The sequence below is a fragment of the Castor canadensis genome, chromosome 12 (assembly GCF_047511655.1).
Source record: "Castor canadensis chromosome 12, mCasCan1.hap1v2, whole genome shotgun sequence".
Lineage (NCBI taxonomy): Eukaryota > Metazoa > Chordata > Mammalia > Rodentia > Castoridae > Castor > Castor canadensis.
The window spans coordinates 44,356,863-44,382,740 of NC_133397.1; the positions used below are offsets into that span (position 1 = coordinate 44,356,863).

Genomic DNA, 25,878 nt, shown 5'->3' on the forward strand with positions numbered 1-25,878 from the left:
GTCCAGGGGGCTATGCTGCTCTGGCCCAGGCTTGTCTGTGGGGGAACCGCGGTACCGCGAAGCTCACCTGGTCCGCGTCTTCCCAAGCCGTATGGGCGCCGGCCACTGGCGGCCCCGGGGGCCCTCCTCAGTTCTCCGTTTAACGTGAAGTGGAGATTCTCTATGCCGGCTGGAGATGTGGAGGGGTCAAAGTTATGCCTTTTCTCAGTGATTATGCCTGCAAAATGTGTCTCCAGCGTCTCTCCAAGATTTCACTATAGGAGGGTCGCTTTCTGCTTCCTACCTCTAGCCGCCATCTTGGAATTCCTTGTTGCTTTTAATAACCAATGAAACTTAGAATTATTTTTTGTTTGGGATTCAACTTCCATTCAGTTTATCTGGATTCTCCAGAAAATAATTCTAATTCTCTATTTATTGTTATAGGTGTAGATGGGGTGTACATAGTCTTCAAAATTAAAAATAATGATTAATAAAATTATAGAACATTTTATCCAAGGAAACAAACTATTTGCAAGTAGTTTGCATTTTAAAAAATGTGCCAGTTATAAGCGATCCTTGATGGTTTACTTCAGTATGTCTTGATGAACCTTTATGTGGAAATCAGCCTGTAATTTTGCTAGAAGTTGTTTTATAATAATGAAAAACCTTACTTTTTCATTGTTCTTTTATGTACAATGAATGTATTTATATTTTTGAAACACCAGTATTCACTCATTAAGTTTTCATTTCTATTGTTGCACACATAGTCCAAAATGGATTTTCTGCTCAGGGACAATTATTATTTCAAAACTCATGTTTATCTTTCCAGATCATATTTTTCCATCTCTATACATACAAAAGTCTATAACAATACAGAGAATTATATGTATTTGTAACTGTGTTTCTCTTTATTTTAATACAGATGTAATGTGTTGTGTAGCAACAAACCTTTTTGACTCAATATTCTTCGGAGATTTTTCCATGGAAGCAGATGTATAACTAAATCATCCTTTTAAACCGTGTATTTGCCCATAATATTGATATGTGATAGTTTTCTTAACCCAGTTCCAAGTGGGCATCCAGGTGGGGTATCAGTTAGTGAAGAGTTGACCATATTTTTCTGCTTGCTACCAATGGCAAAGTAATTCACCTATTCTTTGCTCTAACTGTCCCTGGGTCTTCTCATTATTAGCCCCTTCTACCACTGTTTAGGTCAGTGAGATCACCATTCCATGAGGAACACATGGTACACAGTATAATCACTTTATATACTGACAGAAACATAAAAATTCTAAGGTTAAAAAAGAAAGTTAGTAACTTGACTAAAATAAGTAAGCAAGCATCAATACAGATTAAATGTAGGGAGCAGGATTTGAGCACTTATCTAAAGATCAGTTATTTCTCTCAAGTAAGAGTGATAACTTATTTTAGATAGTTCAGATTTCTAGTATAATTGGAATTATTGTCTTGTATATGTTATGTCTGTGACAGTAAATTAATTAAGTCTTTGGCAGACTGGTGAATAAAAATAATTTTGAAGTCCTCCTAAAAGTAAAATGTTCACCAATATTATCCAAGGATAAAATTATCTAGTATATGATGTTACCTAAGGAAAGAAAGGACAACAAACAAATGAGTCAAATGCTTGTAAATTCTGCTAAACAATATTGCCAGTATGCAACTTCACTGACATTTTGAGAATGTTATTTATTTCTTGGAAGAGAATGAAAATTGTTTATTGTGTTCAGTCATCTTTGATAGCAAATAGTCAATGTGAACAACAGGATCAAGTCACACATGAAATGCAGAACTGGTAAAGCGAAGAGCTAGTGACCATGACAAGCAGAAAAATGATATTCAAAAGATTGAAAACATCTGCTGGCGGTTTTATTCAAATATTATTTGCAAAGCATGGTTCTTTGGAAAAATTAGTGCGCATTCTCATTTGAATTTGAATCTGAGCCACTCACACAAGTAGAGCAGGTGCTTTACTTCAAAAGATGCTTCATGCTCCAGCCCATCACCCTTCTACTCTAGCCCATCCCCACTGTCTAGTCCTATAACTGGTTTAGATAAGAAGAGTAAGTGACAGAATCTCTGAAACTAAATGACCCTGAGTACTTTGGTTGATTCCCACTTGTATAGACCAGAATTATTTGCAATATAAACAAGAAATTAAAATTGGCAGTTTGGTGGAACAAAATATCTTTTAGACAAATTAGTTTTGATAGACTTTTGAAATAAAAAAGGAACATTTTATATTATTCCAACCTGAAAAGAATACTAAGCAAATATATCCAAATGAGGGCAATAAACAGAGTTCCAGAATGCTGAGTTTTCTCAAAATCCAGAAGGTGTTGGATGTTCTGCACTTCTTAAATAAGTTAAGACATCTAGGAATCTATAATGCTTATGAGATATAAAACCTATTTTTATGCTCTCCTGTTTTAGATTTAATCTATGCTATATTACAGAGCTTGTATTATAAAGTAAAACATTTTATGAACTGAGCAGATGGCTCTGTTAATATAACACACTTGAGTTATTTAAAATAGCATCATTGTTTATGAAGAAGTGATCTTAAATGCACCTCAATGAGGATATGAATATCATACTTTAATTACATTTAATGAAATATCAGAAAACTGCACATTACCTAGAGACAAGTAAAATAAAATTAGTCCTACATATTTCATAAATTGAAACTATTGATATATCTTTAGTGCTTATTACATAAATTGAATGTTATTAAATAAAACCAAAAAGTTAGTATCCAAAACTTAAATATATATATCATAAGAATGAACAAAAAAAGGCATTTTTTTTCCTGGGAAAGCTTTACTGGTATGTTTTTCAAAAAATGTATTTCAGTAAAAAACAGGAATGTAGCAAAAATGTCTAAAATTCATAACAAATATCAAATATGGAAATTAATAAGTAAAACAAATGATTAAATAAGTTAAAAACTAATGAAAATAGTGAACCTTATGGCACATTTTTTCCTACTTGTTACACCTAATAGTGATTGAAAGATGTGATGAAATATGAAAGATAAAACTTTCCTCAGCCTCTCTATAATTATTGATTTTAAAAGAGGGGGATTTTGCCTAGCAACTGGAGCTGTTTTTATTATGCTGCTTCTTGGTTGAGGGCTAAAAAGAGGGGCTAACAGAGATGCTTGATTCCCTTTGGGTGCTTCTTCTGCTGGGCAGATTGAGTAGTGATATGGAGCTAGTCTTCTCTACTTCTCTGTGAAATCATCAGAAGAAACTAACTGCATATGAGAACTGAGCGTCTAAATTGTGCTCACTTAGAAATATCAATTTGTTCTTGTAATTATGCAACAGCATGTTACTGTGCTAAGCCTTTTGAAGGCTGTTTCTCTGGTTGCATTGTAAGTAGTTGTAATGCATGTTTATATGTGTATGATCATGTAACACATATTTCACTTAGTATCATATGTGTATATATCACTGCAGTATCTAAAAAAAGAGAATACTATATAAGCAAGATTATGACATGACTATTGTTAACATGTATCAAATCCACATTATTTATATCTGTTGTTTTTATTCAAAACAGTTTGCTCCAATATTTCTTCCTTCCTAATTATTTAATTATTGTTTCACTTCTATTATATATCTCCAATACAATCACAGAGTAAAAATAAGTTTAGATCTTTAGATTTTCAGCCTTCTGAACGAGTATCAGAAATGGTTCAGGAAAATAATGACAAATATTTATAGTAAAGCTTGGAAATTTAGACATGTATGCTTAAATGTTAAAGTGACTTTACTCGGTAATCTCAGAAATTCATACCCCTTCTCTGGTGACTCTTTACCAAATATTGCCCCCTTTTTGATTTCTAAGGAGTAAATTAGACAGCAGTGTACTCTAAGGGGAAGGAAAAGGGCTGGAGCTTGGGCCTCTCTCAATTATTTCAGGATTGACTGATGTATCTCAAAATGAATGGCAAGGAGAAGATAATGAACAGAAGACAAGAGAGCTGGGAGAAAATATTTATAGCATCAATACATTGAAGAAATAGTATTACCTTATTCCAAAAATGCAAGCATTTACATCTAGAAATCAGAGATGTAAACCAATTGAGTTAAAATATAAAAGGTGGCCTGGCTGGTTATTAGGGTGCAACCAGTCTGAGGATGGCTGCCTTGCAAAGTTTAAATTCCTTGTCAATATGCACATATAACATTTGAGCACAAGTTGGATGACTACTAGATAAAAGAAATGAAATATAGGCTATCTGACTATGATTTCCCTGGACCACCTTTTTGGTCCCTTCTAGTCATGAGATTATAAAGAAATGAAAATAGTGGAAATAAAATTTTAAATTATTTACAGTTTTATGCCACCATAAGCAGCCTCTTTTCTCCATGTGAATGGCATAGGACTGCTGTTTTTGTTTAGTGTCCAAAAGTCTGTTAGCATCAGTAATGAAATCAACAATCAGATGAATGTGTATGGTGTAAATAGAATAGAATTTTATTTGTAGACTACTGTAAAATGATACTATTGTTTTGCCTTTCTTTTTTCTTTCAAAGTTAGTAAAACAGGTACTGTTAGGGGATGGGTATTAGTAGAAGGAAGGAGGGTGAGTAGAGGGGATAAAGGAAGGTGAATATGGTCTATGTACTATGTATACGTATATGAAAATAGAATGATGAAACCTGTTGAAATTGGTTTAAGTAAGGAGGCAGGGGATGAGGGAGAGTGATGGGGGGGTGAATCTAACCAAGGTACATTGTAAGCATATATGGAAATCTCACAATGAAACCCTACTCTACAACTAATATATGCTAATAAAATGTTAAATTTAAAAATTGTCATTAATTCATTAAATAGATTGGCTATGCTTTCAAGTGCCAAAACAAGCAACAAACCTCTCCTCAAATCACAATGTTAGACATTGCACTTCATATTCTTAGTTAAGTTGTTTCAAAGTAGCCAAGTAACGAATAAATTAAGTATAAAAATAATTGAAGTATCAGAAGAAGAAAACAGAGAAAATAAAAATTACTATTTGTCTTAAATTCACTTGAAATATACCATGGTGAATAAACCAATTAGGATTCTAGACTGTTAATTCTTGTGGGGTGGGATTTTTGTTTCTGTTTTTTCTTGTTTCTCAGTTTCCCTTTTGCTCTTCCTTCACTTGTTCACTCTACTCTATCAAGTCTATGTTGATAGCACACCAGGACAGGGGCAAAGGCCACTTGAATTTTTGCCCACCTGTGGGAGACTCAGGTGTGAAGAGTCCCCTCCACTGGAGCCTAGCAATCAGGGTATTTAGATAACCGAAGCCTACCACATTCCATCTGACAAAAGAGCCATAGTAGGCAACAGCAGCAAAGCTGAAATAAAAGATCAGTTCCAGTCCCGAGAGAGAACAATTCTCCAGGCGGAGCTCTCAAAAACATTTGGAGCCTCACTGCTTACCAGAGCAGCAGAGTTTTGATTTTACGTAGTATAATATTTCTGAGAAGAAAGAAATAGAATGAAAGCCATTACAAAAGAAAATTTACCATCATACTAGTTATTATCATTTTAAATTTGCTTTTGTAGAATAATTAGAATTATGTTTGAATATTGTAAATTCTTCTTGGCTTTTTTCCTCTTATTCTTTCTTCTCTTTTAGTATTCTATTACTTTGGAAGCTTTTGTGGGAAAAATTAAAAATTACTAATAGATTACTTCTCTTCCTTTTTCTTATAAAAGAAAGAATTTAGGAGATTGTGTTCCATATTCCAAAGTGAGAGAGGAGAAAAAAAGAACTGATTTGGAGTGCAGGCTAAGAAAATAAATGCTTTTTATTGAATGTGCAATAAAGGTTAGTACATGTATCTAGAATGATAGATACCCAAGCTCCAGTTAGGTGGCAAACTCTCAAAAGTCTACTTCTTTTGAATGTACCCACGTAGCCTGGACCTAGCAATCAGGGAATTTAGATAACCAAAAGCCTACCACATTCCTACTTAGAAAGAAATACATGTCCTGGCCATAGCAAAGGAAAATATCAGCTTAAGCAAAGAATTGTTAGCAACAGCCAGTGGTGGAAATTGTCCTGAGTTTTGAGTCTCTGTGTTCCATGTAATCTCTGAAGACTCCATCCATGATCCTAAACCTGAAGAATTCACTTTTTAAGTAAAACGTTGAGATTGAATTTCCTGCCAGTTCTATTAGATGAGGAGCAAAGTTAGACCTAATGGATTTTTGTCAATAGATGCAGGTAGAATAATAACTTCCAAAAGTATCAACACATCTGAGATTAATAAATACCACACAACACTATGAAGGGACTGCAGGAGTTGAACAACAAAAAAGGAAACTACTTTTCATAATGTTAATATTTTAATGTATAATCGGAGAGCAAAAAACAAAGTTGTGTGTATTATATACCATAAGTGAAAACACAAGAGATAATTAATGCATTTTTTGGAGGGCTGGTTGGTCTTGTTTGGGGGCAGATCTGGGAATAAATCTTCTCCTGACGTAGACTTTAATTACATATCAATATTCAATTAATGAGAAAGTATATAGAAGATCTGAACTGGTGTTTTGTAAAAAAAAAAACCATTTGATCTGTTCAGTTTTATTCCCATGAAGTTATGTAAATCAATACCCCATAGGCCAGGATGATGTAAATGCTAGATGAATCACAGAAGCATCTCATTTAATACAATTACAAATTGTGTAATTGTAATTACAGGTAAGTATCTGACATTTTTGTCATAGTGTTTGATTATAGATTTTTAAAGTAATTAGTATAAATTTAGGATATTTCTTATTTAGAAGTTGTAGATACAATAATGAATTTTAAAGTTTCTTAAAATTTCATGGTACTTGTCTTTCAACCTTCTAATTGGTAAGATTGAAAGTATCAAGAAAGTGGAGAATGTGTGGTTTAAAATGTATATATTTTGAAATGTGAAATATTTTATATGTGTGAATAAGGATTTTTACTACCATTGAAGAAAGCAGAATAAAATCAAGAATTTGAAAGCTGAAGCCTCAAGTTCAAGTTATGATCCTTTTTAAAGCATTTATATTTATTTAAAAATCTTAGATTATGCATTAAATTTATGATATGCAAATTTCTTCAATTTAATGAACAAATATTCTTTATTGATGGGTGACTTAAAAAGAGGTATTTGAAAAATTTGAAAAAAATCATTTAATTTAGCTACATAAGTGAAATACAATATACATTGTTACTATCTGCTACAAACTGTCACTCTCTGTAATCCAAGATTTATGTACATTGCCTTTGTCCACCAAGACATGGAATTTGTGAACTTACCTAGCTAGGTCCTTCACGTCCTTGTCTGCTGGCTGCCTTGAAACACATAATAGAAAGCTCGAGATCTGGAACTTTTCAGATAAGCTCAACAATAAACAAATACTCAGCAGATAACAGTATTAAGACATATTAGACCTGGACATGCCATTTATCAGATTATTCCATTAGGTTAAATGAATTTATGAGAGGTAAAGGCTCTCTTAGCACAAAATTTGACCCATCTTTTGTCAGCTGAATTGTCTTTATATAAAACTAAGAATTCCAATACCACAAGAGGAGCAAAGTCATAAGGAGGAATGATACAGGACATTCTAACATGCCCTCATCTGAAATCAACAAAAGTATTAGAGAAATCAAGCACAGACATGCACACTCCTTTTTTTTTTTTTTCCCCTGGATTCTGATAGTCTTCAGTCTATGGCATTCTTTTTTTTAAAATTCATTTATTCATATGTGCATATATTGTTTGGGCCATTTCTCCCTACTGACCCCTGCTTCCTCCCTTTTCTCCCCCACCCAGCTCACTTCCAGGCAGAACCTGTTCTATCCTTTTCTCCAATTTTGTTGAAGAGAAGACATAAGCAATAATAAAAAAGACAAAGCATTTTTGCTGGCTGAGATAAGGATAGCTATACAGAGACATTCCTAGCATTGTTTCCATGCACAAGTGTGCTCCTTTTAATATTCATTCAAAAGAGCAAGTGTGAGCTCCTTAGATTCTCTTTTAATCATGGCTGACAAAGCACAAAAAGAAAACAGTTGTCTAGCACTCCAACACTGTACCAGCAGGCAAATGATTTTGCATAGTGGCACTTTATCAGAAAGATTTGGTACTGTGCCCTTATGGAAGACATTGGAGTCTCACAATGGGGTTACCTTATATAATCATGGGCATGGGGAAAGGATTAAAGTAATTCAAATGCAGAAGAGTTTGAGTAACAAAGTTTTGATATTAAGAAACTTTAAGGGAGACTGTTATTTGCCAAAGGGAAGAGAAATTAAATCTTAGTCTATGGTTATAAGAAGAGTTGAACCTTTAGGAGAGTAATTCTACTCAATGTCTCATTATTGCTTTTGGTATATTAACAAAATATGACAAAATGGACATTTTTGCATGTGTGTCCCATCAATGTTATGGAACATCTGCCACCATTTATAAACCATATAGTTAATGAGACCACTTACTTTAAAAAATGACATTTCTTCCAGGCATGTTAAGGGTATCAACACTGATGAGTTCATTTGAAGCCTGATGAACCATTGTAAGAATGATCAGACAAAGTTCAGATCAGACAGAACAGGAAGATCACACTAGAAAATAAGATTCCTGCTTAATGTCAGAAATCACATCAGCAAATGCGTTTTTTTAACAAGGCTGTTCCATCAAATTTTGGTCAAATTTCAAGGCATCTTACTTGATAACTTAATTCAGATAATCATAATGATTGTTCAGTGTAACTCAGATTGATAGATAGTGTCTGGAACTTTTGCCAGATGGATTTTGATCCCCATATTGCTTTAGATGGATATCATGTGGTGATTTTCATTATTTTCCATAGATGCTAAGTACAGAATAAGAGAAAGGTGCTATCAATGTTGTGTTTTGATTGTGCTTTTCCTCTTTTTCCCCATATAGACAATATCAGGTAGCTTGTCAAGGTTATCACAATGCTTTCTTTTTATTTACTCGTATACTTACATATTAACTAAACTTTCTAAAAGCAGATAGGAAATGAATTAAGTATAGAGATTTGTTCCTAATTTCTGTTACTTCACAGTCTAATATTCAATAACACTTCCAAAATGCCAAATATTTTGGTTTTAATAATGTCACACAGAGGCACCATTACCAACTGGAATCTTTCAGCAAATGTTTTTTATATTTTCCTGTTTTAGAGGTAGTTGCAATCTGTCTTCTCTCACCTCCAATATTTTATGACTTTGGCATCTCTTTTACAATGTGTATGGAAGTTATTGTGAGGACAAGAGCTGCTTGTTTCAAACAATCCCACACCTGCCCAGCATCTTTTCTGGTGCTGAGTGAGGAGAGACTAAGCGCAAGTTAAAGAAAGTTCACACCTCATAATATTGCAGAACAGAATCATTCCTCAGAACCAAGGGTCTCAGGATTCTTCACCAGAATGTTCTGTTTGTATAGACAGAATACTGCTTCTGCACTCCATAGGTTTGTCTATTCAAGGTATATTTTGTATGTGAGGGACTATTCCAGAGTAACTTTTTTTGCTTGCTTGCAGAAAAGAGTTTAGTTAATGGTAAACTTGTGTTTTCCGGTCACAAAGAAGCCATAACTGTGGGAGGTTGTGAGAGAGACTTGAACACTTGAAACAATATATTTCTTGATGTATGAGAAAGAGGAAGAGAGAAGGAGGGAAGGAAGAAGGAATGAGGGGAGGGAAAGAGAGAGAGAGAGAGAGAGAAAGAGGTATTGAATTTCAGTTGGGAGGGAGCATACAAGAGTAGATTAATCTTGAAGGAGAAGATCCATCACTGAGTGTCTCAGTTCACAGGTAAAGATTTATAGCAGAACATAGATTTTCATAAAGTGCATTGGGACCAGATTATGGAGGTATTTGAGTGATATTAAATATCATGACATCTACATCATCTTTAAAAATATATAATTTTTTCTTTCTTGAGGTTATGTTGTATGAGAGCCCTCATCACCCATCTTTGAAACAGCAGATTTGAGCTTATACCAAAGGTCAGGTTTTCCTGGGAAAGAGTTGTGCTAAGGATAAATCTCAATACTTGCTATAAAAAGCCATGGGAACAGATTGCATACTGATGACTGGGTACCTTTTCTTCTGGAAGGTTTAATAAAAGAGGCTGTCCTATATCTTCACTTTTTAACAAATGGCATGTGAAATGCATACTGTCACTTAATTAATAATGAAAAATGCTTTATAAATGCTTTATAACTTGAATTTCAAACTCTGTGAAATGTGGTCTATACAAAAAATTGTCCAAAGTAGAAAGAAATAAAAGAAGCATGCAATCACACAAGAATGGTAGCCTTTTAATGAATATTAAGAAAAAAGAATTTGAATTCAACCAGTCATAATTAACCAAAGTACACAGTTATCAAAATTAGAGTCTTGGTATTTGGTTCAACCTTGAATTCTTGTGTTTATCATATATATTATAAAGAACATATAGCAAATATAAGTAACTCCTAATTATTCTTAGATTTGTAAAACAAGGATGAGAGTATAAATCCTTAGGGTGCATGTGTGGCTTCAGTTGGGTTTATAGTATAGACTTAAAAGAACTGATTAATTCATAGAATATGATAACTTGTGTCTAATGTAGTTAAGTTTATTCAATACCAAAGGAAAAAATTCACTCTTGGGATTCATGTAATAGTTCTATTTAATCCCACCCTGCTTTGGTAGATAATTTGTGGGAAAATAATATAGACTGACAAGCGTTCAATTAATTCATATATATATAAATGTATACATAGGTATACACACACAAAGTAGTCACTTAATATTTCTCTTGCTTCAATACTTTATTTTCTTAAGGTGCAGAAAATTTTATAAAAGATTTCATTTACATTAGTATAAGAGATTTGAGCAAAAGAGTATTTATGTAAAAAAATGAAATGACTATTTTGGATGCATAGAATTTTATTGATTGAACATGATTTTGACCCATTCTGAAAGCTTAAAGACAAATGCAATTGAAAGAGATTTTGTTTTATCAACCTTTGAGGATATAAATCAAAATTACTTTTGTAAAGTGTCTGTCTAGAGTTCTATTTGAAAAATGGATCTGTGAATTATATATATGTGTATAAAATTTCTAGTGCAGTAATCTATGTATATATATATATATTTTTTTTTTTTCTGATCAGTATATATTGTTTGCTGTCCAGGTAATTTCCAAAAATTGTCAAAGCAATTGAAATCATTAACTTTCTTCTAGTCTTCAAGGTATTCTAAAACCAGACAGTTAATGTCACCCACACCTCACACACCAAATCAAGTAAAAATTGAAAGAACTCTTAAACTCTGCTTCTCTTTTCTATCCCTTTGGTAAAAGCTGTCTGTTTATGTAAATCTAGACATTAAAATGTCAAAGGACTCTGAAGTCATTTTTACAGTCAGAGATGAGACCTGTCAAAGCATTATGACATATTTGAGTGCCTGGATGTGAATAGATAAGGTAGAAGAAGTACTGCTAAAGCTTTGCTAATATTAAAGTGGGCTGAGTATTTCCTGAATCACCTTACCTCTCGTTCTCATTCTGGATCTGTAATATGTGGGAGCTAATGTATAGTTTAAATATAGTTCTCGCCTGTGAAAGAAAAATCACTCACAACCTTGCACTATCATACTCAGTCTGGACTTTTAACTCTAGGTGAAATACTGAATTAAGGAAAAAGAAAATTATATATAAATCAAGATAAAAAGAAAAATTAATGGGAAATTTTCAGACTACATGTTATGTGTTCAGACATTTCCTAATATGTAATATAAAAATTACAAAAGTAATTCCTCAAGGATATATAATTACTTAAACTTTAAGCCATGTTAGATGTATTATGTTGATTGAATATGACATCTTGTCAGTAAATCATTTTATTTATTTTCACATGAAAACACATTAATATTGGAAAAAAAATTATTAAAATTTTCAAACAGAAGAAACAAAACTTCCCAGACAACTTTAATCAATTTTATGAGCCTTCCAGCTATAACCACTGATAAAAGTTTCATATGTATTTATTTAAATACTTACACACAAATCTCCCGCTCCCATTTACACATACAAGTATATATTTACATAAATGAATATTCATTTATAAATATCTTGACATTGATGAGATTATACTATGGATATGCTTTGTAGTTTGCTCTTCCTTTTTCACACTTGTGAAATAAGGAGTCCTATCATTGCTTTAGATCAGTTTCCTTTTAATGCTGCATATTCCATAGGATAAAGTATAAGAACTAAGAATTCTAATTTTTAACTCATAAAATGTTACAGTAAATATTCTGCACAATAAACATCCACCATTGTTCATTGTGATAGTATTTTTCTTGTATATATAAACAGAATATTTGAAAAACTAAGCATATGATATTGAATTTTTTGAAAAATTAATCTCAAAAGCAGCTAGACTTTTATAACTTTACTAACAGAATACAATTTCTCAATTCATCAAGCCTTTCTCAACATATTAATAATTATTAATATGTTATTAATAATTAATAATTAATATGTTGTTATTAATTAATAATCTAATTTTATTCAATCTGTTAGAGATATTTTATATCTCATTTTAATTTATATATTCTGGATTATTAAAAGCTTGATAATCTGTTACTTTGTCAGGTACATTTCTTTAAAATATATAAATATTTTATTTGGCATTTTTAATGAGCTATAATGGTGTTTTTATTTTCTTTTTAAATATTTAAAATTATTCAAAATTTCGATCTTTTGTATTATATGTATATATCACAAATATTTTTCAAATTTGTTACTTAACTTTGTTTATGGGATCTTTTCAACAATAAATTTTAAGTGCTTTTGTGGCCAGACATGTTTGAGTTATGAAACTTAGTAAATTTCATTCGTGTACACATATATTAAATCTGAAATGTAGTTTTAATAAAACTGATCACATGCATCTGACTTATTATTCTCCTATGCATGAGAACTTATTAATGTAATGATTACACCATTGATTTGCAATGTCGTATTTGTCACATAACAAATGTATGTGTGTGTGTATATATATATAATATATGTATAGTTTGATGTATCTATTCATTGATGGTATTACAAAACATTCCTCAAATATGTGAATATGTACTGTGAAGTCAGGACAGTTTGGAGAACTAGAAATACAGTTGGGAAGAAGACTGAATGTTTCTTTGTTCTTGTGGAATCCCTTTCTCTCAAAAACAATGAGATGATTTACATATGAATCAGAGATACATATAGATATCACCATGGTATAAACTACAGTGAAATGAAGAAAGAGTGTAAGTCAATTGCAAGGATGGATTTTGTGGGAGATGTGAATGAAGAAGCAAGCAAGAATGAAATAGTGCATTAGGGTTTCCCAGAAATAGAAACATGAAGGAAATAGGGAGATGAGAGATGAGAGAGAGAATGATGTAGTATGAGTGACACATAAAAATGTATCATAAAATTGTGTACTCTGAAGATCCATACTTTACTGTATGTGACAGGAGAGCCCTTGGTGTTTTTAACTCTTGGTTGTTTGCACTGAACTTCCAGCAATTTATAAATGATGATTCAGGTTTTCCTACTCCAGCCCTGGTTCCCAAAGCAGTTTCTTCTTTGGAGTCCCTACCCTGGTATTGACTCCCTGTATTTTCCTGTGTATCTATAACCTTGGGGAGTGGGAAGAAGTTTGCTCTGTGACTTAAATCTTCTCTTACAGATCCAAAAACTTTTTTTTTGTTTTACTTTGTTTGACAGCTTCTCACTAAGGATCACAGCCTGGCTTCCAACTAGTGTTTCTCTTGCCTCACCCTCCCAAGTGCAGGTATTACAGGCGTGTAGTACCATACCAGGCTTGTTCAGCACCATACCAGGCTTGTTCAGCTTTTTGTTTGTTATAAAGATAGAGTAGCAACTTCTAAAATCCTTACTGGAAAAGTCAGAAACTGGAAGTCAGCATAAAATGATTTTGCTAGTGTAAGTTTTAAAATGAGATAAAAAATGCTATTGTTTCACAGCCTTCCAAAATATGGAACCAGCTATCACTGTACAAATAAATTCTCTTATCTTTTGCTATTTGGCCACCCATTGTACATGTGATAATTTCCCCAGGTGGGTTACTCTTAACACTGGCAAAAGGTCATATTCTGGGGTTGAATTAAAAATTGTGTGGCATATCTTCCATAAGCTTTTTTTTTGTTTTAGTATTAAGATATGACCGTTCAATAAACAAGATTAAATCTGAATTTTCTACCAAAAATTGAGACTTTTTCCAGAGCTAAATCAGTGTGGTAGACAGATTTTAAGATGAATTCTATTTATCTTCACCTCCCACTTCTCATATTCCTACATAATATCCCTCACTGACTGTGGGTGGAACCTACAGAATACGGCAAAGGTGACTAGATAATCACGTCTGTGATTTCATTATATAAGATTATAATATCTGTCTTGCTAAGAGACTAACTTGCTAGTACTTATTAAGTAGCCACATGAAGGATCACCATGGGATGTGCAACTGAGGAAAACCTTTAGCTAACAGGAATAGATGGAGCATTTCAGTCCCCAAAGGTCAAATCCTGCCAATAACACATGAGCCAGGAAGCAGATCCTTCTCAATATGAGCTTCAGAAGAGACCTCAGCATGGACTCAATTCCTGGTTTTTGAGAAATCTTGAAGCAAAGGACCACCTAAGCCTGACCTATGAAAAACTATGAGATAATTCATGTCTGTTGTCTTAAGCCACCAAGTTTGTAGCAATTACTTATGCAACACTAATTATTGCTAGTTTTCACACAATGGCTGGAGAGTCCTAGGCATTCCCTTCTTCAGACAATAAATGAGAGCAGAATTCAAAGTATTTCTTAAAAATGTGTGAGGAGAAAGTCTTAAATTTCATGCAGTATGCTTATTCTCTGATAAACATTTGTATTTATTAGTAAGCAAGAGTGACTGGACAGCATGAGGAGTCATCAGACCTAATATACACCCCAAAATCAAAAGAACAGACACCTTGACTAGTTAATATCACTATAGGTAGCTTTTTCAATGCAATGTTGAAAATGTCTACACAAATGGTCCCCACGTTACAATGGCTCAATTTAGGATTGTTTTTTTAACTTGATGGTGTGAAAGCAATATGCATCCAGAAGAAAACTATGAATTTTGATCTTTTCATGGATTACTAATTGGTAAGATACTCTCCCCTAATGCTGGAAAGTGGCAGTGAACTGAATCTCCCAGTCAGCCATGCACTCATAAAGGTCAACTGATACTCTGTAGGATGTTGTATGGCAAGAATTTGGAGATTGTGTTTTGTGTTTGTGTATCTCTTTAACTCTACGAATCATCATCTGCGTTTCCTGCTTCTGTTAGGAGTATAATTTCTATTAGGATGGAACTTAATATAATTGCTCAACATGACCACAGCAAGGTGGTCATGGCCATTTCATGAGTTAGAACTTTTGTCATCTACATCTGACCAGCTGAAAGGATAAGAAATGAGTCAGAGATATGGTAAAAATGCTAACATTGGTTAAATCTACCGTCCTTATGGAGAAAAGAACTGGACCAATAGATGATATGAAAAAAATGCTTTCGATGTGGATGGAAGACCAGATAGACACACAAGAGTGTAGTGCTTAACCTACAAAAGATCCAAGCTAAGGCAAGAATGTTTTTTTTATTTGTTAAAGGAGTGTGTCAATAATCCTCCATATATGCAAATGGCTATAGCAAGTCATGAGTTTCAGTGCTCCAAAAAGTCATAATTTTCACAAAATGAAAGTCAGTAATGGGGTGGTGAATGCCAACTGAAAGTATAGAAGCTTTTGAATAAGAGCTGCATAAGATAATTGTGGATTACAAATACTTATTAGAACAAATATTTCATATTTCAAGAAAGGAGCTTGACCTAGACATGAATACCAAAGAGTACATACATCCACCAGGAATCCAAAGCAAGACCAAGATTCAAGGCAGCCAAACACCATGTAATACTGCTCTGGACTGGAAATGTTACGGGATTCAAATTAAAGTGTTTGTAATCTACCATTCAGAGAATCCTAGACTATTCAAGAATGTAAACAACCACATACTTCTCATTGATTTTTGTCATGACCAGACAGACATAGAATAGCATCAGCATTGTTTAAACACTGGTTTTATGTCTTATTCCAGGCAAGAGAATATATGCACAACAACATCCCATTCAAGATTCTTCTGATTTTAGAAAAAAGCTTCAGGGTACCCACAACATCATAGTGGCATGCATCTACCTGTAAAGGCTATGTATTTGGCTCTGAATGCAGTTAACTGTATTCTAGGCACATCCTAGAGTTTCATTCTATCTCATCATTTACCTAAATATTTTTTGCAGTGATTGAATCTGACCAAATGGAAAAACTTTAACATTATAAATGCTGCTCAAAACATCACTGAAGTATTTAGAAGAATTTTTGAAAGCATAAGAGAATATATTCAAAGGCTTTGAAAAGATTCTGCTATTGATGAAATAGTTAAGTACCATTTATTAGTGCTTAGGAAGCACTGGAGTTAGATATTGATGAAAAGGATCTTTATGAGATTGTTGGCAGTAATGTTGAAGAAGTTTCCATTGAGAAGTTGATCAAACTGAAGGAAAACAAAAGAAGTTGAGGCAGAAGAAGGAACATTTGAAACACTAAGGGAATTCACAGCAAATAAATTGATAAGGTCATTTTCTCCAGTCAATATTGGCATATGGCTGTTATAAGAAATGGGTGTCAATTATGAGAGATTTGCAAAAGCTGACAAGCAGATACAGGATGATCTTGGTTATTGCAGAGAAATATGAAAAGAAGAAGCAAAAAATATGAAAAGAAGAATCAAGTTAAAACTTGATTTATTCCTAAAGAACACTATGTCTGCCAACATTTCCAACACAAGTGTCAATGTACCAGTGCACTCTACCAACTATTCTAAGCCTCATCACAGAGGCAGAAACTGATGGCGCTGTATTTGCAGCATCCCTACCATCCAGCAACTGATTTAAGCTCAATTCTTCAAATATTCTTCAGGCCCAGTATGCTTTCAGCGTATGGTGAGAGTTCATGCAACCATTCTGTCTTAATAAATTAATAAATTCTCTGTTTAATAAATTCCACGAGCTGTGTAACACTTTATTATAAAACAGGCTTTGTTTTAAATGATTTCCAAATTATTTATTTTTTCAAAATAGATCTCCTTTAATATATCTAAAATGTTATCATTTCAACGTGTCAATAGAGAAATTGTTAATGAAATATTTTACAATTTTTGTACTGTCACTGAAACTCAGTTTATATTAGCCTATCTTTTAAAATTATTTTAATTTAATTTTTTGTTTATTTTTTATTGTTGTGCTGTGAGGGGGTACATTGTGGCATTACCAAAAGTTCTTACAATGTATCAAATATATCATACCTGAATTCACCCGTTCATCTCTCCTTTATTTCTTTTCTCCCTATGCCTGGAATAGTTTCAACAGCTATCATTTTTCATTTATATACACATATACACATTTTTTTTGCTATATTCACCCTTCTACTCCTTTCCCTGCCACCTCCCCCTTCCCACTGATACCACCCCTCCCAAGGAACCTGTTCCACCCTCCTGTTCCCTGGTTTTGTATAAGTAAAAAGAAAAACATGACATTTTTGCTTGTTTGAGATAAAGGTAGCTACCCAGGGAGTTTCCTTGTGATGGTTCCATGTATATATGTACTATAACCCCAAATGGTTCATCTCTTCTATTTTTCTTTCTTCTACTTTAGTCCCTTTCTTATGGTGGTTTCAGCTGATTTAAGAGTTCTATACTCATTCATGTGTAGCAGGTATATGATTTTCCAATTATACTCTAATGTTCTGAGCATGTTTAAGGTGAGCTAAACTAACCTATGATGTTTGGTAGGTTAAGTCTATTTGACACGTTAGGTCTATTGGGATATAATCCTGTCATAAATGGAGAATTATCTGCAATAAGCATTCCCTCTCATGAAGTAGAGTCGGGACATATAGTGCCTTGTTTGCTCAACTTTAAATGAGTAATTGTACAGACAGAAAGGAATGGAAATATGTCTACAAGAAAAGAAAAAAATGTAAAGACTGGGTATTGCATAAACATAGGATAGAAGGAGTCAAAACTTAACATCAAGGTTATTAAGTACAAATTTGACTTGCTTCCACAAAAACAAGTTGTAAAAGAGATGATTTCAACTTTGGTATAGACAAGAGATTATCTAGGGAGACAATTTTGGAAATCTGAAGTCCTTCTGAAAGCTTGTTGTATGAATAAAAATGCAAGCAATAGATTTAATTTTACTGTTTTTCTGTTCTATGGTATTTATTATAATAATTGTATTTATATAAAATTTTGTACAGTATGGTGACTATAGAAAATAATTCACTGTACATTTAAAAAACTAGAAGAAAGGATTTTAAAGTTAAGAGAAAGAAATGGTAAATGTTTGAGGAGATAGATATGTTTTAACCTGATTTAAATAGTATATAACATATCTTAGTTAAAAATAAATTAATAAAAAAAAGCTTGCTAGACAACTACTTTTAGCCAAGATGAAGTAACAGGGACTGGATTACCTTATAGACTAAAGCAGTCAATAAACCAGAGTATTTGTAATAATGATTTTAAAGTCACTAGATATCAACCTACAAGATAGTGATCCTTGAGAGATGGAAAACCAAACAGCATATCTTATGATTTCCTCAGCTTACTGCACTGATTTTCCAATTTTGTGTAGAGTGGAGAGTCACAGAAAATCCAGTAGACTCCTTAAATTGTTAAGACTACTGCAAAACTAGGGAAATTAGAGATCAAAATAAATAGTACCAGTCAGGAATAATCTACTTTAATAAAGAATCAAAGTTCTCAATAAGGGGTTGATTTTGTGCTTAAATTTTAGTCCACCTAGAGTTGGATTACCATTTATTTTCTTATTTGGATAGCTATTAATGGTGAACAGGTTTTGGATGACTGTTTATTTCTAGCTTATTAAAATAACTGTTCTCTTGCTCCACTGATCTGAAATGTCATTTCTGTATGTATCAATGATTATTCTTTAAAGAGTGAGTGTGTCTCTGGGACTATCTATTCATTGATCTTTTTCTTTTTTTAAATGTCTGCTCTGTATCTTTACCACAAATTCTAAAATATGCTAGAGTCATATTATTCCTACTTATTCTGAGGCTTCTTCTCAATTCTTTAGCATTTACTCTATTTTTATTGTGTTGGGGATATACTGTGGCATTTACAAAAGTTCTAACAATATACCAAATATATCATATTTGAATTCACCCCCTCCATCATTGCTCTTTGAAATAAATTTAGACACATAATATACACAAAATCCACAATAGGATTATTTTTGGGGGAATAATCAACCCTATAATTCAATAGGGGAATAATTATCTGTGTCCTCTTAAGACTTATTCTACAACTTTAAATATTTTAAGACATTTCTGATAAATTACTTAAGTACTGTACACATAAGTTAAGTTTACATTTTATTAGTGTCTCTACTAATTCTTGCAGTTGATAATAGTTGGCCTTTGAGTATTAATGTTATAGCTAGACAAACAAAACCTTCTGTTATTTGTTATTTGTACTGATTTATTTTCAGTCGATTTTGTGTTTATAAAGAGATCTGATATTATTAAAAATAATACTTCTATTTTTTCCTTAATTTTTCCATATGTTTTTTCAGTATTCCTTTCTGGTTAAGATTTTCTATATAATAGTGAATAAAAATGACAATGGTAGTAACTCGTATCTTACTCTTAATTTTAGATGGACTGTGCTAATGTTTCTTCTTTGGAAGAAATTTTTGTGGAGTACAGTCACTCTTCCATATTCAAGCATTCTGCTTCCATGTACTTAACTATCGTATATCTAAATATTTTTAAAATTTTATGTGGCCTGGTGCAGTGGCTCATGCCTGTAATACTAACTACTCAGGAGAAAGAGACTGGGAGAATCTTTGTTCAAGGCCAGCCTGGGAGAAAAAGTTAATGAGACCCTGACTTAATTGACAAAGCTGTGTGTAGTGGCACACAACGGTCATTCCAGCTACATGGAAAGTGTAAACAGGAGAGTGGATCAGGCCAGCTCAAGCATAAAAGATACCCTACGGGAAAAACACCTAAAACAAAAAGGACTGAGGGGGTGGCTCAAGTGGTAGAGTGCCCGTGTAGCAAGCAAGAGTCCTTGAGTTCAAACCCTACTACTGCCAAAACACCAAAACATTCTGCATCACCAAAACATTCTGAATATGGATAGATTTTTTTCCTTGTCATTATTCCTAAACAATGCAGTTTAAAAACTATGCACAAACTTTTTATATTTCATTAGGCATTATTAGTAACTTAGAGATAATTTATAAAGCAGGATGTATGTAGGTTATATGCAAACACTATTGTGTCATTTCGCATAATGGACATGAGCTTCTACAGATTTTGTTGTTCTGAAGTGGCCCTGGAACCAATGCCTTTGAATAGGGAGGCACAACTGCACTTGTTTTCTGATCTTTGATTATTCCAGTAACAATACCACAGCCTCCACAATAGCTCTCTTTCTTTTAGACAGTCATGCCTTGATGTATCTTTATGTACCCTAATGTTTCTCAATTTTTTTGTCCTTTGTGATCATTTTTATCACTTTTCAATTATTTTCATATTCCCACCAATTTTATATTTTCCTTTGATACAGCAAGAATTTTAGCACATTTGCATGTCCTCATCCTTTTTGCTGACTTCATATTTATCTCTAGAATTTTGTTTATGGTTTGTTGTTTCGCTTTTCTTCAATATTATTATTTAACGTTTTAAATGTTACACTGCTTAGCTCTTGTAGCATTTGTCAGAGTCTAGTGGTATCTTGTTTCACTACTTCTTCAAAAGTATTATCACTGTGAGGTGTACAGTAGCAAAATTGGCAGTGGAAGAATAGAGCAGGTAAAGGTTGAATACCAAATGCTCCTCAGTCTTTTTGTGTTTTTATGATATTCATTTACTCTGTGTTCTGTGTTCCTTTGATTTTACACTGGAACTGGGTTTATGTATTTTTCTAACAACATAGTCAGTGATTGTGCCAAGGTAATGGTAAACTGTAGAGGAGCACGGAGAGACCTTAAAATATTTTTTTCTAATTTATTCCCCAGAGCTGTTTTGCCATCATTCCCTCTGTTTCTGGTTGCCACCTCAAATGCTTTGGTCTTGACCACCTCTGAGTAGTTCACAGAAGTCTTCTCTCTTCCCAATGTCTGTGTTGTTGTTCTTGCTCTTGTTATTTTATTGTCTGAGGTTACAATATATTTATAAAAGATAAAATCACTACTTTCATGGAGCTATAAAAAAGAATACTTCTTAAAAGGATTTTATTCTACTGAGTAATTAATGAGGGAACTAGGCAGATGCTTTAATGGTTCAAAAGAGAATTTGGTGAGCAGACATATTCAGCAATCACGAACATTACATGAATATGCAAGTAGAGCAAAACTTCCACAGGAGAGGAAAGCCAAATGAACCTTAGTGGACAGCAGAGTATTTGCTGGTTTACAGCCAAGGATTATTTCTCATTGTTATCAGTTAGCTACAATTTAAAATCCTAAATAGACATCATAGAAACAGAATCAGTAACCCTGAAAGGTATTCTCTGGAGTTAAAAAATGCACTGAAGCATAAATTTTATTCTACTCTGGATTCTGTGTTTCTTTTTTATAATTTCTACAGGGTTAATCCCAGTAGATAAACTAGTAACCCCTGCTGAGTCATCAATTTGTGAAGATAAAATTCTGCTTATCTTACTTCTCTTTTTTCTTATAGTGCTCTTTCTTTCCCCAGCAATATTATGCAATATTTTTCTTTGAAAAATGCAAAAATAATAGCAGCAATGTTCTTCCATTCTTCGAGGGTAATTAAAAATTTTTAAATGATTAATGAAAAAATTATGTTTCTACTTCTCTTTTCTTTTAAAATTAGAGGGCAAATATAATCCACTTTCTGACATAATCTGGTAATTTTGAATTCCATATATTTAAATGTTATGTAAAGATTTTAAATTAATATTGACATCAGGTAGATATTATCTTAAGCTTCAAAATACTTTAAATAAAAATGATTGAATATCATTTTGAACATTGTATGCTCTAATTTATAACCAGTCTGATATATCATATATTGAATATCACCATTTGATGATTCAGAATGAGTGATTGAATGACTCTCATAGTTGTCTATCTACACAGACAGATAGAAATCAAGTCATAAATGCCAAAGATATTCTTAACTTGCTTTCCCTTTAGTTTCAGTCACTTAATGTAAATTTATTTCCTTTATCAAGTATGTAAATGAAACCAGGATTTGAATATATGAAAAGATTTTATATATATGGAAACAGTAAATGTCACATGAAATTTTTTAATAGAAAATAGAAGTATACAAATAATATGATGTATGGATCACAATTGTCTATTTTCTTGGGGCATGGTAATCATTTTAGAATATTTCTTTGTCAATTGGGTCATGAAAAAATCCTGTCCTCTTTTCTTCCTGCAGCCATCCTGTGCCCACTATTTTACATGAGGATGATATAGGATCACATCATTGAGTTTGTTTTCCTGTTTATCTCTACAGCTAGGTGAAAAACCAAGCCTTAAACAAGAAAAAGAAAGAAAATAAGTGATGTTCAGAAAGCCTAATCCAAAGATAGTGCTGACTAGATTTTTTCTTATTTAAATGCAAATACTTTATCTTGCTGAAACATTCACTTTCCATTTTAGAGGCAATTACTGACTGTGCACAGCTGTGCCCCACCCCTCAATTGTCAATAATGTTCTATTTCAACCATAGGAAAAATTATTCTTTAACTGTTGTAACCACACTATTTTTGGATGTATTAGCATCATCCTTCATGTCATAGGCTTCACTGCATTCACTTCCACTGCTTTTGTGACTGCCATGGTCAGTTGTATGCAAAGTACCTGACCAAGGCAGTGATTTCAGTTATGAACATTTCTTTTCCATATCAAGATTTTCCCTCCACCTATCCTAAACCTAAGCTACTCTACCATTTATCTTTAAGCTTTGTCAAATGTCTTTGTTAGTGTTCTCAAGAAATAAGCTGTTCCCAGAAGTATATACAACATTTGTTTACATTAAATCCAGTCATATGAAGGGAATTCTTGAAGAGTAAAGACATGTTTAAGAGGAGTAAAGTTTTGAGACAAGTACTCATGGCTAGCTTTTTATGTGTTCCAGTAGAATACATAAGCACCACATGAATCCTAGCTTCATTAGATGACTAAAAGATGAACTCAGCTTAGGGATTTAGAGAGTCCTCTCTTGTAAGGTGAATGGCGAGGGAGAATGGGAATACAGAAGAAAATAAAATCATTTCTCCTTAAACTTAAGAAACATTGGAACTTGTTATCTGAAGTAGAGCACTATTTGTGGCATGGTTGCCTTTATTTGTCTACAGAATTGGTTCTCAGAAAAAAGCAAAACAAAGGCTTTGTTAAATTCACAGTGGTGAATTAAAATTGAAGATGGTGTCAAAGATGATGACACTATTATGAATACCATATTAATACAGCATTTTATGCACTGGATAAAATTGAGAATTCTGTGTTTCATCTTTACAGATTTTTCGGAGTGGAGCAGGATAGCAGCCTGACTTAGCTTCCAGAGCCAGATAAATTTGGTTTGACTTCTCACTCCACAACTGCCTAACTGGGTGACTTTGCCAGGTTTGTTTTGATCATCTGCAGAATGAGGCAATAATGCCAAATGACATGATGTATAAGAGGGGCTTGATACATTGTACAGTCAGAATATATTTATTATTACTATTGTTGTACATTTTAGTAATAGATTTTGGAAGTGAAAACATTCAATAGCATATTAAAATTGACAAAGCTCCGTGTGGTTTGATGAACATCAGACCCAGTTGTTTGAGATTTCTGTCTATGTGGGTTCTGGAATGAGAAAGTGAAGTTTTAATCCTGTCTCCCATCCGTCAGCCATAGATGTGGGGAACATTATTGAATCTCCTTCAGCCTCAACTGTCATCTTTAAAAACAGGTTGCTTATATTATTTCAAGGTTTATCTTATCCTGAAACGTAAATAACCTCATATATAGGTGTAGCATTGACACAGTGCCATGCACTTAGAAACCAGTTAATGTCAATATATTATATCATACAATCTCTCCAGTATTTTTCAAAGTTAACTATTGTCTCAGTAATTCATTTTTCCCAGTTAACATTCCTTCTTTTCACCTTCAAATGGATTATCAGTCTTTCAACCATCTCTTATGTACTCTATGCTTACTAAATGCCAACTGAGTCATGAACCTTTTATAATGTGATGTTGAATAGCAGAGTCTAGGACATAACTCACCTTGCCCTGCTGCTTGTTGATCTTTTAAAGAGGAGCATCCAAACATAAAATATAACAAAAGTCAAGACTGTATTGACTTCTTCAGAAACATGACTTATAACATAAACCTTTGTTGTTCTGTTTTAAACCACCAGCCTTTCCAATAATACCTTGAACTTGCCACTTATTTATTTAATTAAAAATTTGTATTGGCACAGATAGGAATGGCTTTCTTCCCAAATCAACTATTATTACTCCCTGCTATAAAGATTGTTTGATCTGAAATAACTCAAGGAATTCCACTGATACCTCTGCAAATCTAAAACTAATGTTAGCCTCTGCAAAACAAAGCAACTGTTACTAAGTCACTGGTATTCTGAGAATTTTCAGAGTTTAATGAGGTCTTAACAAAATATGGCTCCTATCCTTGGATACTTATCCAAATTGATGAGGAAAGAATATCAGACATATTTATTATTATTTATTGGACATAAATGGACAATGAACACTTAATAAGTATTTTTTATTCACCAGAAAAAGTGAAAAGCTAAATTTAAGGGGCTAGTGGAAAGAGGATTCAAGGGGAAAAAAGGGTCAATGAACTTGGTAGAAATATTGAAAATACAAACTTTATTTATTTATTTATTTATTCATTTTTTCATATATCCGTACATTGTCTGGGCCATCTCTTCCCCCTGTTCCCCACTCCCTTTTTCTCCCCCTCACCCACTTGTTTCTAGGAAGAACCTGTTTTGCCCTCTTCTCCAATTTTGTTGAAGAGAAGACATAAGCAATCATAAGAAAGACATAGCATTTTTGCTGGTTTGAGATAAGGATAGCTATACAGAGAGATTCCTAGCATTGCTTCCATGCAAATTGGTTCATCTCTACCAGACCTCTTCACTACTTCCTGGTCACCTTCCCATAGTGACCTCTGTCAGTTTAAGATTACTATATTAGCTCATCTACAGTGGGCACACATACACTTTCAAGTTTGGGGTTCCTATCTTTCCCTATTCCTCCTGTATGTGTTCTCCCCATAGTGTGTGTCCCACGTCCAATAATATTACTGCATTTGAGGGAGAACATATGACTTTTGGCCTTCTGAGCCTGGCTGACTTTGCTTAAGATGATGTTCTCCAGTTCCATCCATTTACTTGTGAATAACAAGATTTCGTTCTTCTTCATGGCTGCATAAAATTCCATTGTGTATAAATACACATTTTCTTAATCCATTCGTCAGTGGTGGGGCATCTTGGCTGTTTCCATAACTTGGCTATTGTGAATAGTGCTGCAATAAACATGGGTGTGCAGGTGCCTATGGAATAACCTGAATCGCATTCCTTTGTGTATATCCGTAGGAGTGGGATTTGCTGGATCATATGGTAGATCTATGTTTAGTTTTTAAAGAAATCTCCATATTGTTTTTCATAGTGGTTGTCCTAGCTTA

The 25,878-nt window shown here is 33.3% G+C and overlaps 1 long non-coding RNA gene across 4 annotated transcripts in view; it reads left to right on the forward strand.

The window, feature by feature from the left end:
- LOC141414810 (uncharacterized) overlaps nucleotides 1-25,878 on the forward strand; it is a 75,808-nt gene that overhangs the window by 30,630 nt on the left and 19,300 nt on the right. For 3 of the 4 annotated variants that reach the window (XR_012439680.1, XR_012439681.1, XR_012439682.1), the window contains exon 4: nucleotides 23,692-23,796. This is a non-coding gene — a long non-coding RNA (uncharacterized lncRNA). Of the gene's footprint in view, nucleotides 1-23,691; nucleotides 25,300-25,878 lie in introns of those variants that run through there. The other variant, XR_012439679.1, reaches the window with a different exon arrangement.